Here is a 16,287-nt window from a genome sequence, read left to right on the forward strand (position 1 = left end):
AGCTGGTGGGGAGTTGTCTGTACCAGCAATGGCATTGTCACAGAAGAATGGCCATCATGGCACAAAGCTATACCCTTAATCCAATCTACATATCTCTCGACTATTTCCAGGAGTACTGTATAGTAATTGTTACTGACATCGAATGCAGGCCATATGTAGCAGTGTTAAGCACATACTGTGCCTTGTACCAGCATCTGACTGAATAACGCATTGTCTGTGGACAATAAACTAAAAACTATGGTACAAAATCCTCATTCATTCCCAATTTACACAGAAATAAGCTCTTTGTTGCTTTTTAACTTTAAAACTTTATACTAGCATCTCATATAGGTATTTAATGACACTAAAAGCATTTTACAATATAATAATTTAATCAATAGCTCAATGTGGTAAGTTCTAAAGTTCGCTGCTTGTGAACGTTAGCTGTATTCAAGTGCCTGACTGTTACCTGTTGCATGATGGCTGGAAATCCAAAAAGATTCATTGTCTGCCGGTCAATTAGTCTTGGGAACATCTGCAGCGTGGGATCCAAAGCCAACTGCAGTGCGGTCGGAGTTGTAGCTGGTGTTGCGGCTGCTGCTGCCGCTGCTGCAGCCATGTGGGCACCCGTAAGTGATCCATCAGCTGTAGTTGATGCCATGTTGTAGTCTGTATTTGCTACCACTTCGCCCTCCACAATTGGGGATGATGATATCACGAGGTTGACAGTGTCTCACACTTTCAAATGTGGTTTCGATTCTCAATATCTGTAAGTGCAGATTTGTTCCAGGGTTTTTAGCAGATTAGGCAGTTGTTCTGAATTATCGAGGATACATACATTAATGCCTGCCGAAGGGAAGGAGTAAGAGAGAACTGTTCAATCTGCTTTCCAGCTGCAGTCCCACATGCGTAGACAGAAAGTATGCTTGTTCAAAGCTGATTAAGATCAGAGAGTTATCACTAAGCTCTTGAGATTTTCTTGTGATGAAAAGTTTATATAACACACAGCCAACAGCGGCCTGTCCAACTTGACAAACACCTCAATCTTGTAGACAAATAGCACTTTGCTTCCAGAGTATGCAGCACGATGAACATACACCTTATGCGTCGTCCTTTTCAGAGCAGCTGCTTAGTCGCAAACAATTGCCTATCAATCTAGCTACTCTTGTCACCAGTTTTTCTTCAGGGGCTCACGCTCTCGTCATCCAGGGAGTGTATAACAGAAGCTATCTTTAACACACATACATTGGGCTGTTTGCAAGCTCATTTGCCGGGTCTGGTAGGACCACGCTGAGGGTAGCACTACGGACACGCATGAGCACGAACTGCACTTGAATCACAAAGGCACCAATGTAGAAATACTTGCTCTAAATCTCAAGATATAATTTGTTGGAGCTCGCCTTCCACAGATGTGCGGTTGTTGTCTTGCTTTAGCCTACAAGTGAGTACTCCCAGGCTTCCAATTCACAAGCGTACGTTAGGTAACGTAAAAAAGCTTTTCTTGCACTTTCAGCTTTGCAAAAAGGTCTTCACATGAACTTGAACAAGGAAGAAAAGCTCATTTTCCTTTCTGCCATCCATCTGCACGTGAGGAGAAGCAAGTCGAGTTGGCACACACTGCACGTGCATGGCATGCAATTCTTCGGTTTCTTTCAACAGGTTTACTTTGCAGAGGAGTATTGTGTCCAAAATAAATTGCTGTTATGCAAGGTATAGCAGACTAGGCTATCAGTTTTTCTTGATGAGACACCTCTATGTGGGCAAAATCACTTGTAAAGGTTTTCGTCAGCCTTGTTTTTTAAACTAGTACCACAGCCCAGCCACTTTCACTAGCACTCTACGTAATGGTGATCACTTGACAGTGAGTATGCAGTGCTAATCATTAAAGTGACGCCAGTATTTCAGCCAGCTCAACTGAATTTCATGAGAAGAATTTGCCTTGCAGTCACCAGGCCATGTGATGGATGTTTATAATCTTCGGTGATACAAGTAGATTGGGAAGTTGTGTGATCCTCTTGCCAGTCACAGCGTGGGCTCCTCAGAAACACAACCACAATTGCCGCTGCCCAGTTGAAAGGATACACTTGAAATGTTGAACGTAAGGCTCACAAGCAGAACTTCCACAAGCAGAAGTTATGACACGAACTCGGCTTCTTATATTGCACAATCGACCAGCAACACTCACAAGGTACACAAGCTTGAAAAGCCACTCTGAGAACTGCTGACTTATGCCACTGAAGACTGTCTTTGAGCAGGTCACGCACAAAGGCTATGTTGAAGGGGCAGAAATGGAATGTCTGTTGCTTCTCAGCGAATGCCCAATTGCTCTCAGCAAGCCAATAGAAGGCTCTGCGATGTCAAATGTAGGGAGGGAGTGCCTCGCAAAGAACGCACGGCCTCTTCGTCGTTGCAACGATGGGTCAGCAATTGCATCAATGACCGAGCTCTCACGAGAGGGACCCAAGAGGAACGACGTAGCAGCCGCGTTGTTTCAGTCAGGCCCTCGCTTGCCGTCCGGCGGTCGACGCGACGTCCACCCGAGCAGATTAGGCAAAACCCGCGAGCACACACAACACGATCCAGGAGGGCGCAGCGGTAGCGTCCATTAATCCACGCACGAGGACAGAGGACGGGATGTGAACGGAGCCTGCTTGCTCCCGTCGTGGCAGTAGGCCTATACTAACGTCACCACGCAATCCGCTGGGGGGCACCGTGAATGTTCGCGAAGGAAGGAGCCGGAAAGGCAGGCACACAAAAAAAGCGCGCCTTGCGAGATTTCTCCTTTCCCCATCCGCCCTTTCCCCCGTGGCTCAGCGAAAGAAAACCGTTTGGTTCGAGCTCGCGTCATGGGCTGGCTATGCTCGATGCTGCGCGGGCACCGGGGAGGGGACGGCCCCCACCCGCCGCTCGGGGTTTCTATATCGGGAACCCCGCCGAGAGTCAGCCCCGGTGGATTCAAAGAAAGAGGAGGGCGAAGGCGGGGAGGAGTGTTAGCGTGTACGCGTTTATATGCTCGTGGGATGCTCCGGCTCTCAGGGCTAGGCAGGAAAGAAGCCGGCGAAAGACAGCGAATGAAAAAGCACCACGAGAACGATACGAAGCGCGCATCTAGCGGCGCACGCCGTTCTCTTGGCGTCCACGGTGGCGCCGCCATGACCTGCCGTCGTGTGAGACCGCCTGCGAGAGGGCGCTCCTCGCGCGCATGTGGTCACGCCAGATGGCGCGAGCGTCACTGGCTGCGGTGGCCAGACTGGCACAACACCGGCCGCGGTTACCTCGGTGCTTATGCGTACCCTTGCCGTTGCGTTTCGAGGGCGGAAGCTCTCTCCTCGCCCCAGAATTTTTGGCATGCATAAACTTTCCCTGACGCACGGTGGACGTATTTCACCCCCCCCCCCCCCCTGCTTCGCTGAAGAAAGCCGTAGCCTTGTTTTAGCTCGATAGCCGGTGTGTCGAAAGGTATAGCTTGAGCCAGGCAGATTTATCTTTGCCGACAGTTCATTAGGCCTAACCGCGTGGAGAAATGCGACGGAGACTATTTCAGGAGTCTTTCAGCGGCAGTTGCGGTAGTGTACATGTCCACATTTTGAGCGCGGTACATGACACGCGGCGTTAAACCCAAGCTATCTCAATAACGGCTGACGCATTATCAGAGGTGCCTGCGTGATGAAAGCGCTCGCCGGTTTAAGCCGCCACCGTCTCCAGTCAGGACTAAAGCCCCTATATTTATAAAAGTAGCGCCATCCACTTCCCTCCTCCTCCGTTCCACTATCGCGCTCGGCGCGACCAGCGCGATCGAGGCGCGATATCGACAGTGGCGCCGCCTGCGTCGGGCCTGCCGTGGCAGACGACAGCTAACGCGCTACCAGAGGAAATCCGAGGAAAACTTCGATCGCGCCCTGCGGAGACGTTTTTGAGGCGCGATTTTGCTTCGTCAGTCAGTAACTGGTCTTAATAATGCCGTTTTGGAAGTAGCAACGCGACGATGCGAGACGGCGCAAATATAGTGCGCAGCAAGCGTTTGCGCACGCCGGATGGTAAACAAAAAAAGCCTTTTGCCCTCGCCTTGTCGGTTGCGGCAACTTAAGGCGCAGCAGCATGCCATCACCACGAAGTTCTTGTCCCTAACACGTTTGATCCGTTTGTGCGTACAGCACTTTCGTCGCACAGGCCCGAGAATGGCAGTCGGAGCGCGCTGGAAAGAAAAATATATACAAAAGCGCGACGCGAACTTCCACGTGACACGGATTGGCCAATGGAGGAGCGGAGGAGGCTGGGGCGACAGGAGGCGGCTAAGAGAGGGCGAGGAGGAAGCGCCGGGGTGAGCGCGGTGGCGGCAAGATCTAAGAATGGCGCTACTTTTATAAATATAGGGGCTTTAGTCAGGACCGCAGCATTCGATGGTGATTGCACTTGTCCTTTCGCCACCCTTCCCCCGCCCCGTCACCACCATACTGGGTATTCAAATCACTGAAAGATTAAAAATCTGCTGTGAAACGCCGGCGACTACAAAAAAAAAAAAGAATGTCATAGTTGCGTGACGCAAACACAATACAATGATTCTGGCCATGCGTAAAGGTCTAACCATGTTGGGCCAGTCTGGCAAATCTTGTCATCACACATCCGCAGTGTAAACGCATGCCAGCTTGCGCCATAACTTCCTGTCGGTCGAGTGCAGTCCTGCGATTTGGCTGTTTGTTTCGAACATTGCGTAGCTTCCAGAGGAGTTGAATTACTAGAAACCACCTGGCACCGGTAACGAAAGTACACGCTTTCATCTTTCTACACAATCACGGCTTATTACATATGGAACATTCTTGGGAGTCGGGACTGTACTTCCATGGTTTGAGCGATACACCTACAGAGCCGCTTCCGAAATTATTCGCAATCTTATGTGAAACCTAAATACGACCAAGGCTTACGCAGTTCCCTGACATTAGCGACTCGGTAACGAGCACAAGCTCGAATGTGCGGATACCTTGCCTGCTAAACGCTTCAATAAAAAATTACAATGTCTATCGGCATCCAAATACTCGACAAATACTCGTAGCCTGCTTGATCTCTCTTCACTAAAGCTCTAACATTGTACAGCTACCTATCCCTGTAACGACTCCGGCTCTAACAATGTCTGCCTTGCCTTTTTAACGCGACAGCGTTAAGGGCCCCGTGTCGCAGAAAATCCGGCGTCGGCAACCGGCGTGCGATGCGGGTGGCGGAGAAAATCTCCAACCACCCCGACCGCGCAGGCCCTCCACGTGGTGCAAGATTTTGGTGAACAAAAATTGAATTTCTCACAGTGAAATCCGTCAGGAAAATGGTAAAGTACGACTTTACCAATCGGCGTCGGATTGTAATTTGAATGTACGAGAAAACCTAATTCTGCTACGAGGAAACTCAAACACAAACACCTTTTCCAGCATTTCTACAGCCGCGCGTTGCGATGCGAACGGGTTCCGATAACGCTATCTTAGCTTAAGCGTCCTCCAATTTTTATAATCAATACTCTAAACGTATGTTGCTTATCTCGACCGCGGACCAGTTAATGTTTCCATACGTGCTTTGAATCCCAGCGCTTCTGGAATTAAGTATGCGTTACCTAGGGGTCTTGCTGGGTGAATAGCTTGGGTGCGTATCTTGAACAGTACACATGCGCAGCTGTCATTTGGCGGCCGCTAAAGCAACCCCTTGACGATAGAGATATGTATACGCCGGCTCCTGCAACACAGATATTTGGCTGATTGGTCTGACAATGGAACCATGCGAACTGACTTTTTCTGAACTCTGCGTGTGCGGTCATTCGTCTTGTTTCCGTGGGTTGCTTAATTGCTATCGGTGCTGCTGAGCTGACGTGTCACCTATCGAAATCAACATTTTGTTGAAAGCGTCCTTGGGTCCCAGTTTCTGGCTTCTGCATCTCGGGCGCACCATCAACGCCAGTGGTCCCACAATGCGGAATCACACAAAAGCCACAGTGTATCACATCAAAAGACAAGAAGAGCAGGCCCCCGATCTCGGGTGCAACTGCGATGGCTCTACTCTCTACCTTGTCCCGCTAGTTTGCGCAGTATTCTTCCTAAATACCAGTTAGATACGATAGTCACACAGCAACTACTCTTGAAGTACCAATCACGACAACTTACAAGTTCGGGACAATTAAGCGGAGTTTTCTGGCGACTTATTTTGCCAATAAGAATACACGATGATGACACCTGTGACAGATGCCGCGAAAGTACCACAACGTAGCCCTAATGACTGTCGAATGTTTAAAAAAATTTTTTTTTTTAAGAAGACGCTCTAAGTGATGTTTGGTGCCATAGTGACGGTATAACCGTACTCACGCTCTGGAAAGTAGAAAGCGCAGTCAGCGTGCATGTGTTAGGAGGTCCGCATGTGCGACGAAACGACGTTGTGCTGAGGGTGATTTGACGATGGGCTGATTTGTCAATACTGACAATTTGATACTATAGGCTCATTGCGACGTCTCAAAATGACCCTATACGGTCGCTCACCTAAACACAAAGTCAGGGGAAAAGCCTGCGTCACCGTGCAACAATCGTTCTGCCACTGGCCACGGTGGCCTCAGCGATTCATGGGCGTACAGTGGGCGCGGAGGGTCGTGAAATTACTGCTCGCGCATAGTAAGTGTCGCAAAGGAAGAAGCTCGCCGAGTCCAGCGTATTGCGACAGAAATCGCGTACGATGTGGCGCGGGAGCGCTCCGGACAGCAATAGCCTTCACAAAATAGGGCCTAAACATTCCACCGAGAAAGAATTCCAAGGAACGGCGCAGAAGGAAAGCTTTCTTTTAGGTCGCCGCATCGCACGAGGAAGCGAGCTATAACGCGGCACTTTGGCCCAGGGGACCGTCTGCACAGTACATATCTATAAATTGGTTTGATTCCTTGTTGCATGCTTCTGTATTTTCTTTTTTTACTTCTTCTTTGACGTTTTCTGTGCGTCCGTTGGACGTAAGCGACAAATTCTTTTTCCACCTTCGCCATAGAAACCGACGACTCACAGGAGAAGGAAATAAAAAATAAAGACACAGCCGCGAGTAGCCATCGAAATCCTAAGGGACGAAAGGCACGCAGTTTAAGAATCTTGATGTGCATCCTTCCCCGTTATGGGAAATGGAATGAGACGCCGCGGGAGAAAAGGGAAAAAGCTGAGACATCTACAGCACACGTTTTTCTCGTCCTCCCCCTATTTCGCACCTCTTTATTTACAGCTTTTTTTTGTGTGTGTGTGTGTGTGTGTGTGTGTGTGTGTGTGTGTGTGTGTGTGTGTGTGTGTGTGTGTGTGTGTGTGTGTGTGTGTGTGTGTGTGTGTGTGTGTGTGTGTGTGTGTGTGTGTGTGTGAAAACAGCACCAGCGTGAGACGGAAATGGAGAGGACAAAGAACACCACTGTGACGCGATCAGTGAATGAAAATGCAGCGTATATAGAAGAGGGCGTGCGGCAGCGACACGGACGGACTCGCAGTACGGGCGACGGCATCACGTGGTATGTTCCCCATTCGGGAACGACACGGCGCACCCCATCGTTTCGGCAGCACCGCTAGATGGTCAGTGAAGTTTGTATCACGACACAGTCTCGCAATAGCGATACTGCGCATGCTTCCTATTCTGACCATATCGTGCGTGCAGCCGATTCAGTGGAAAATAATGCTCGCCAAAGTTGAAGGCGAAATAAAACGATTTTAGACGTTTATAAACTGCGCAAGAAAACGAAGACACAAGAAGGAAAACACACACGAAGAAGGAAAACACACACGACACCACGAGCGTGTGTGTTTTCCTTCTTGTGTCTTCGTTTTCTTGCGCAGTTTATAAACGTCTAAAAGCTATGAACCAACTAGCCCACCAGAACGTCCTACTGAAATAAAACGAGACCTCCAATGTACAAAGGTGGATGGAACTGTTCAGGCCACGGGTAACAGATAAACACTTTGAGTCAGTTTAGACTCACAAGGATTATAATACTTGATTTCGCGGGAAGAGATTCATTAAGAAGAGAAAAAAGGCAAACCTCCATTTTTTTTATTTATATAGCGGATTTAAAACTACTTTTTTTTCGTATTTGAGCGATTGTAGAGCAGTAAAATTTATTGAAAACTACCGAGTTCAATATTTGGTGCTTTTAGAATACAATTTAGTCCACCTTTACATAATAAACTGACTGGGCCTTCGCAGACTCTTTTAAAATGTATGACGGCACGGCGCGCTGGTGAGGAAATTTCAGTGTGACGTCGCCAGCCGTATTTTGTTTCTACGCCTTTTCTGGCTTCTCACGGTAATAGTGGCTTTACTGGTACTTTATAGGAGGGTAACTCACTAATGCAGCTCGCATGCTCTTTCTCTTAGGCATCTGTTTAAAGAAGTCGCGCTTGCTAATTCTAATTGGAGATCGATCGTCCGAAGTGTCAACACGAGTCCAGCATAGCTATAGGCAATTGAGCATGCTCGCCGCCCATCCCTGCACTCTTAAACATTTTTACACCTTTATGGGTGTATAAAGGGTGTTCGGTTGTCGCATGGCGAACACCCTTATTTGGTGGGAGCCAATGATGGCATCTTGTTTGCTGACTTTTTCTTGCAAGTAAAAATTATGACAGCTGTGACAGGCGACATAAAAAAGTGCGTTAAATAAAGTTTCATGTCTATCCCTGTGAAATTCTGTCGATATTTCTGTGCGCCCAGGGCTGTCAGAATGATTACGTAGTTTTCAACTACGTCTTTTGTCATCGCACGTCTAGTAAGAGCTCCGTTGTCATCCTCTATAAATTTTTGTAAGGCCCTAACGGTAGGGGTGTTACCCGCGTGGCAAGCAAACACTCTTAAAGATGCAAACATTTTTACAGTGTGCCTTACTTGTTCAGGACCCATATATTTTCCGCTACGTTTTCCATAGGCCTTTGACCTGGGATTCTTCTAGATTGAAAGAATTTTGCATATATGAAAAGAAGGGTCAGTTCAGAGGGGGCGATATGAAAAGGAGAGTGCCTCTTAAAGCGCACCGGTTGCGTTCCCAGCACGTTTTTGAGCATACGGAATCATCGCGAAAAGGGAACAATAGGAAGCCGGCCGTTAGCGACGTCTGTGGCTGTGACGTCTGCGGCTGTGACGTCTGCGGCAGTTCGCGGCGCCGCACTGCAACAAATACAACGTTCAGCTGTCCTCGCGCGTATACAAAGTGCCGTCATAAATGTAGCAGACGACAGACAAAAACGCCCGTCTGTCTGGTTTTAAGTTCGATGTATTCTTTGTTACATACTGCAGCAGATATTACTAGCGCTTTATGTATAGAATATTACAAAGAAGCAAACAGCACCATAAGCATGCACTTCGAACCGAACAGAATTCCCATATAGGCTTAAAAAAGCAAATGGGGAAAGGTGCAAGAGAGGACTTCTCTGCCATGCTGCTGGTCATATTCCGCCGTGCTGGTCAATAAATATGAAAATGAAGAGGGCAGCCGACGGGAATGAGCGAGGCGCCAGGAGCGTCGCCGGGAAACAAAAATACCGGGAACCGTCTCCAGAGGGGCGGGTTGGACGGGAGCGTTTGCGTCCCCAAATATCGAGGAGTGCGCGGAAGCGTCGAAGTACGATGGCTTCCTCGGGGAAGTTTGCCTTAACTCGGCTGTTTTCCTTCCTCTTTTTTCTTTCTCTCTCTCTCTCTCTAGCGCAAGCGAGGAAGAAAGAAAACAAGGAAACGGCAACCGTGGTTGGGGAACGAGGGCGCGGGGCGGAAAAGAAGAAAATAGGGAACGCGGAGGGAAAAACAAGGGAGCGGCGGCGGCTGATCGACCCGCGCCTTGGATTGCCCGCTTCTGTATATGCGCGCTCACGACTATATATGCGAGCGTCGAAGTCTCTACGCGAACTGTATACAGCTATACGAAGACGCAGCATGCGTGCGTGTTTCGGGAAATAGGGAAACGCGTCGCGTGGAATTGGGACCGCGGATATATTCGCCTCCCCATATTTTCCCCCAACTTTCTCTCAATATCACTTGAACATTCGCCTTCTTTTTTCGCCGCTCCTTATACTCCCAGAAAAGCAAAGCAACACCGGAATGTGTCTGTCGTCATCGTTGTTGTTATTCCTGTTGTGAAGGCGTTTGCGAAGTCGCTGGTGCACTTCCTTGTCTGCACTTCCGAAACATAAAAAATAAAGGAAGTGCGTGGGAGGAGGCAAGAGAGTTCAAGGAATTCTACGGGGGCCACGCTGTGCAGATCTTTCAATATTTCACGGCTGACGCAAATGGTCACGCGAGTGTACAGCGTTGTCGCAAACGCGGCCGGAATAAATCGGGCGCTGGCCACAGCCCGTGGACAGTATACAGGATATATATATATATATATATATATATATATATATATATATATATATATATATATATACCGCTGCGAATTTGTAGTGGAAACGCCGAAATTTCTGTCTCACACACAGAGTGGAACTGCACAGCGAAGTCCGACTTCTTTCGTTTTACTGCAGCCTTCTGAAAGTGCTCGTACGGTTGCGTCTTCCCCGGAGCGTCGCTTTATACGATCACGTATATATATATATATATATATATGAGGTTCCATGTAAAAGGCAAAGTTCCACGTAAAAGTCAAAAAGGCGGATGCTAACATCACTGTTTATCCGTGCCCTCTCGAATTTGCTGGCGCTGCATGGTCAGAACGATGAATCACCACCTCTCTTCTTTTTTAACGATGGTCATGTTGCAGCGAAGACAAATGACTTTTCTAGCCGTGTCCAAACTGCTAGAACTTATATTTAATGCGGTGCTTCCTCACAAACTGAAGTGTGCGTAACATGCTTGCGGGCGCTCTTATATCGCATATCTCACCGCCGTCGCTAAAACCATAAATCGTGTGCGGCGAAGGTGTCGCTCAGACCGGTGGTAGAGTGTACTAGACCCAATCTAGTACAGTCTACCGGTGGTAACGGTGATACTTGCCCGCCCCCACTGGGCTTCTCTGCACCCACAAATAATTCCTCAGACTTTTTAGAAGGTAACACACGACATCGCTTGGTGCAGGATTTCGACACCTGGACGCACTAGTGACGTGTGACTACAGAAGCCTAACGAACACGTATTCTGAGCGTCTCTAGCTACTATGTGTGCTAAAATCGTATTTCGAAAAATACTACTAAATACTACTCGTATTTTCGAAAAATACTACTGGTGCAACCAATCCGCTGTATATAGTATTCATTTTAGGCCGTCTATAGGGTTTGGTGATGCATTTGCGTCGTTTTGCTTTCATTTGCAAGAAGCGTTTCATTGTGTCTAAAGCGATTGTGTACGGGCACTATACAATAACGCTAATGGAAAGAAAGAGCTTTATTGTGTAGCTGCAGATGTCACAGCCTAACCATGCACACAGCGCGCGCGCGCGTGTGTGTGTGTGTGTGTGTGTGTGTGTGTGTGTGTGTGTGTGTGTGTGTGTGTGTGTGTGTGTGTGTGTGTGTGTGTGTGTGTGTGTGTGTGTGTGTGTGTGTGTGTGTGTGTGTGTGTGTGTGTGTGTGTGTGTGTGTGTGTGTCGGCTACCGCAACCTTGCTGTCGCTCACATTCAGCGCCAGTTTATCAGCGTTTCCGCTTGGCGGTGCTGCGTTCGAGCCTTCTTTCTTACATGGTTCTATCAAAAGCAGACATTCTCCATGTTGTTAAATCTGTGCAACGCAGTGAACGTTCGAGCTGACGTTAGACAATGTTATGGATTCTGTCACGTGCTGCATCGTGGCGATAGCGACCAACCTGCGTGTCTCAAAGCAGAAAACATGTACGTTCATTACGCCTATTCGGCACGCATGTTGCAGCGCCGAACCGCGCTACTAGATTGCGTTCCAAGGCGCAGACGACGAAGGCGTTGTGTCGTCTGTTCAGCGAGGGCTACGGAAACAAGAGCCTAAATCGACAGCAGTGAAACGTCGAGAATAGCGAAAAGAAACGGCTGCCACTAATTGACGAAGCGTTCCGTGAGTTAATGCCTTCGTGTATGCGTGCCTCGATTTGATTCGGATTGAAAACTACATGCGGCTTCCACAACGCTGAACGTTTTTATCGGATACCATGTAGAAGCCAGCGTGCTTTCGCGCATTTGCTCCTCAATCGTTTTCTCGCAACACCGGCCTGCGACATTGTCACGGCATAGATTGTGTATGTACGAAAAGGAAATTTGGAATTCCTGTTTCCTCATGAAAAAAGAGAGGGAGAGACAGAAAGAGGGGAGTTGTTCTGAGATAAAAGCACTCCAGACGTGTGTCGTCTGCAGGACACGGTTTCAGATGACCCGTCATACGAGATTTGCGCTCGCCCGTTTTGTTACCTTTCTACACAAGTGATAGGCATTCTACGCGTCTCGTTCTTCTTGCACTTGGTTCTCGTGGTAGAGACGCACAAAGAGAAATATTGTATAATGCCGGTCAAGAAATTCCGCGTCCCTTATTTTACGCCTCTTTATATCCCTTTTATTCCCCAATCGTCTGCCGCTTCCAGTGCAACTGCGCGTTCTGTTTCTCTCTCTCTCTCTCTCTCTCTCTCTCTAAGACGGATTTGCGCGGGCAGGCGAAATAGGCGCTGGCATTTTGTGTTCGCGCGCTGGACGGGATGCCTTTGTGTGAGCAAAATGCAAGTAACCAAGCCGCCAACTTTATTGTAACTCTTATTTTCGTTGGATGGCGCGCGGACGGCACGGTTCTTTTTTCTCGTCGTGCTATTTCTTACACGTATATCATTTCTTTTCAGCGAATCGGCCACTGGCGCCCCCCTGCGGGCTTTCACGACGCCGCTGTCTGTATTCAGAGCAGTGACGCCACTTATTTCGTCTTATTTTCGTCTGCTGCTGCTGCTGCTTTCGGTTTCGCTTGATCGTCCGTCTGTCGTTTTGTGTTTCCCAGATCTCTGTATACGTCTGCCCTTTTCGTTAGGTTTCGCTTATGCGGCTGTTTCTTTATCCGTGCTGTCGCGTGTGCCCATGTTTGTTCGGTCCGGTCGCGTCCGTGTTTTTCACGGCTGTTGGAGCAGAAACCCGTCCGCGTCGGTTTCCGCGTCGGTTGGGATCCGCCTTCCCATTTTCTGTGCCCGCCGGCCAACGGCTTTCTCCCGTTCCTTAAATTTGCACTTCGCGTCGTGCTTGGAGTGAAATCAGAAAAAAAAAAAAAGATTGAGCTGACTTTGTTTACTTTTTTCTTTCACTTCATCGCTGCATGCGCTTTCCACAGTTGTGCACAATATGTGCGTTTCATTTGTGCCACCGCTTCTCCGCCTCGCCATTCAACGACCGACACACACACACTCTCTGTCTCTCTTTTCCGATATCTTGCTGCTCTTTTCTGTTCAGTGTGTTCAGGCGTTCCCTATTCTGCTGTTTCAATGGATGGTCATTTCTTTAAGCCTGCCGTCACGGGCAACATAATGGAGCCCCGTTCTCAACAGTGTTGGTGATACAAACTCGGCTTTCCACTGCGCGAGTGATCCTCCAATAAAAGCCGCGACAGCGTCAGTGCGCCTGACGTTGCCTACGCCATGTTGGAATACAGCAACATACTGCTAACTTTGACTAGTTAATTACATGGGCTTTCCGCAGAACCAAGGGGGTTATATATACCTCCTTGCGCAGAACCCACATTTGCCATGTGTACCATATTTTCGTACATGTTATAGCTAAGCGGAGTAAAAGTACATGAGACAGACCATGCGTAAGGAACAGAAGAAGAAGCGCTCACTGTCAATAAAACTGTATTGCGCACAAGGCAATATATGAAGGTGCCGAAAGGAGAGAGAGAAGGCGAGGATGTAAAACAGAAAGCAAGAAATAGGCGCCAATCATGCACGTGAAAGAAACGCGACCTCTTTGGTGTGCATACCGACGGCGCACTCACGCATGTCACCCTTTCTGTTATACTCTGTTTAGCTATTTGAGTATAGCAACGCTGCAGTGGACACGTTGATTACAGAAAAGCACATGCAGTGTCTCAGCGTGGTACTCCAACATGGCGGCCGCCGCTCCGGCACTATAGGGAACCTCAGTGAATGGGCAAGGTTGCTTTCGATCGGAACGTCTTTCGACGGGCGCTCAGCCATGTTGAAAACGCTGTTTCTTCACCCGCGGGCAAAATGGCCAAGATGCTTCGCGCAAAGCGGTTCGAGTAGTCCCGCTGGTTGAGCGCGACTCAGCCAGGGCTCAGGAACTTTTTCCATAATGTATACAGTGCCTTCGCACGTACAGTCGTGAGCTATAATATGAAGAGACAACACCGACATCGTTTTTAAACAGCCATCACTCGTGAATGCGTGTTCAAGTATGACACGTTAAATGCGTAAGGAGTTCCCGTTCAACACCGGTTTCGCGCAACACTCTTGTGCGGGAAATTGTCTGTTCGTTCACTATACGTCCTCTTGAAAAGCCATTTTCGTGTTCCTTTACACATTGCTTGAGAGGGTATGCCCGCATCCCAAAGATCGCCCACGATAACGGTCGCTAAGACAAATGAGGTATAACGTTTCTCCGCCTTGCGTTCGATATTTTCTTTTCCCGTTTAGCATCAAAGGGTGGGGCCCCACACATTGTAGCCGAGTGGGCGATCCTCAGGCATCTTCGGCGCGCGATCAGACCCGAACTCGAGCGGGGCTTCTGCGGTCACCAACCTCATTCCCGCTCTCCTTTCACGGCGCATCTCTTTCGCCGCAGCGAAGAAGAAAGCAGCCGAGAAGAGCGGAGAACAGAGGCAAAGCGAGAAGGTGCGCCGCTGTGTTGGCACGCTGCGGGTCTAAAATAGGCCCCGGGCTAGGAACGCGCTCGCACCGCCGATGGCCGCCGCCCGCAGTTGCCTTTTTCGGGACCACGGCGACACACCCGTTCCATTAGTTCCACGCGGCGCTGTCCCCCTGCGCGCCAGAGAGTGTGTGTGCGCGCGCGGGGGGGGGGGGGGGGGGGGGGGGGGCGCTCGAGCCGTCGTTTGCAGCGCGGTCTGTACGCACAAAAACGGGCGCAGAACGTATAGGTGAAGCGAGAGAAAAGGAAGACATCAAGGACTGCGCATCCAGTATGCGGAAGTATAGGCGCAAGCGTGACGTGCTTCTTGTTGCATTATCATCGTCACGTGAAATGTCGCAGTTTCACTCGGAGGACGAAGCGTTGACAGCGATATGGTGGAACGATCACACGAAGCTCGCAGTTTTGTGGACAGTACAAATTGCTGCAGACGTTCGCCTAATAAATGAACGAGTGCGACGTTATACGCGCCCAAAGGCACACGTGAGCAGAGTTCGGTCGGTGACAGCGATCACTCGTGGTGCCGGCAGTGCAGGGGAGCGCACATGCTTGTCGCAAAGTGAACGTTCCGCGCTGCCGCTCCCTTTACCGGTTCACTGTGCCACGCCTCCGAAATTAATCACGTGACCTCCTACACTGCATGCACGCATCCAGGTACCAACTAGAGTTACTGTAGATTTTCCCTTATACACATTATAATTAACTTACCTGTATACATACACATTAATCAGCATATACAGTAACTATAGTACCAACCTTCGCTGTTCGCCCTCGCACGGTCACCCTCGCAGCCGCAGCAGATTATATGACTCACAAATCAAGGCGCGCGGGCAACGCATGCGCGGTCGCATCTGGGGCAGCACGGCTAGGGACTACAACTATCGCAGTAAAAATAATTGTAGTGAGCCTCTCAGAGGGCGCAACGCGTAAAAGTATCGTGATAGCAAATTGTCCCGGTGACCATCACAACGCCGACGACAACAGCAAGGATACGCTGTCGCAAATTCGGGATCGAATCCTGGGCTGGAACGAATCGATATTTTCGGCTACTTTTCTGTCAAGGAAGCGCGCGATGATGATGCCTACTATGCACGCCACCAAGTTGCCGACAGCACGCCTATATAACAGACGTCGCTGTAAATGGTGACCCTTGAACTGGTCACAAATTCGCCTTTCAATTCCGCTTTTCTCCTCGGCAGCATTATAGGTCGTCTTTTGGCGCCGAGTGAACGCAAATTTACGAACCAGATGAGTAACAAGTCGAACCCGGATATATCGAATCTGAATGGGATCACAAAAAAAAAGTCCGATATACTCGTATAGATAATAAAATAAAAATGTACAAAGATTTTCGAGGGGATTTTACTGCTCTTCGTTATACACACTAATTCGTTATATGTGGGTTCGATATATCCGAGTTCGACTGTATACAATTTATAATAATTATCCGTGTTCGTCTTCGGGAGTGCACACAAGAACATAGAGAGAAAATAACAATTCGCCTTGTCGATTCGCGTTAGTA

The sequence above is a fragment of the Dermacentor silvarum genome, chromosome 5 (genome assembly GCF_013339745.2).
Source record: "Dermacentor silvarum isolate Dsil-2018 chromosome 5, BIME_Dsil_1.4, whole genome shotgun sequence".
NCBI lineage: Eukaryota > Metazoa > Arthropoda > Arachnida > Ixodida > Ixodidae > Dermacentor > Dermacentor silvarum.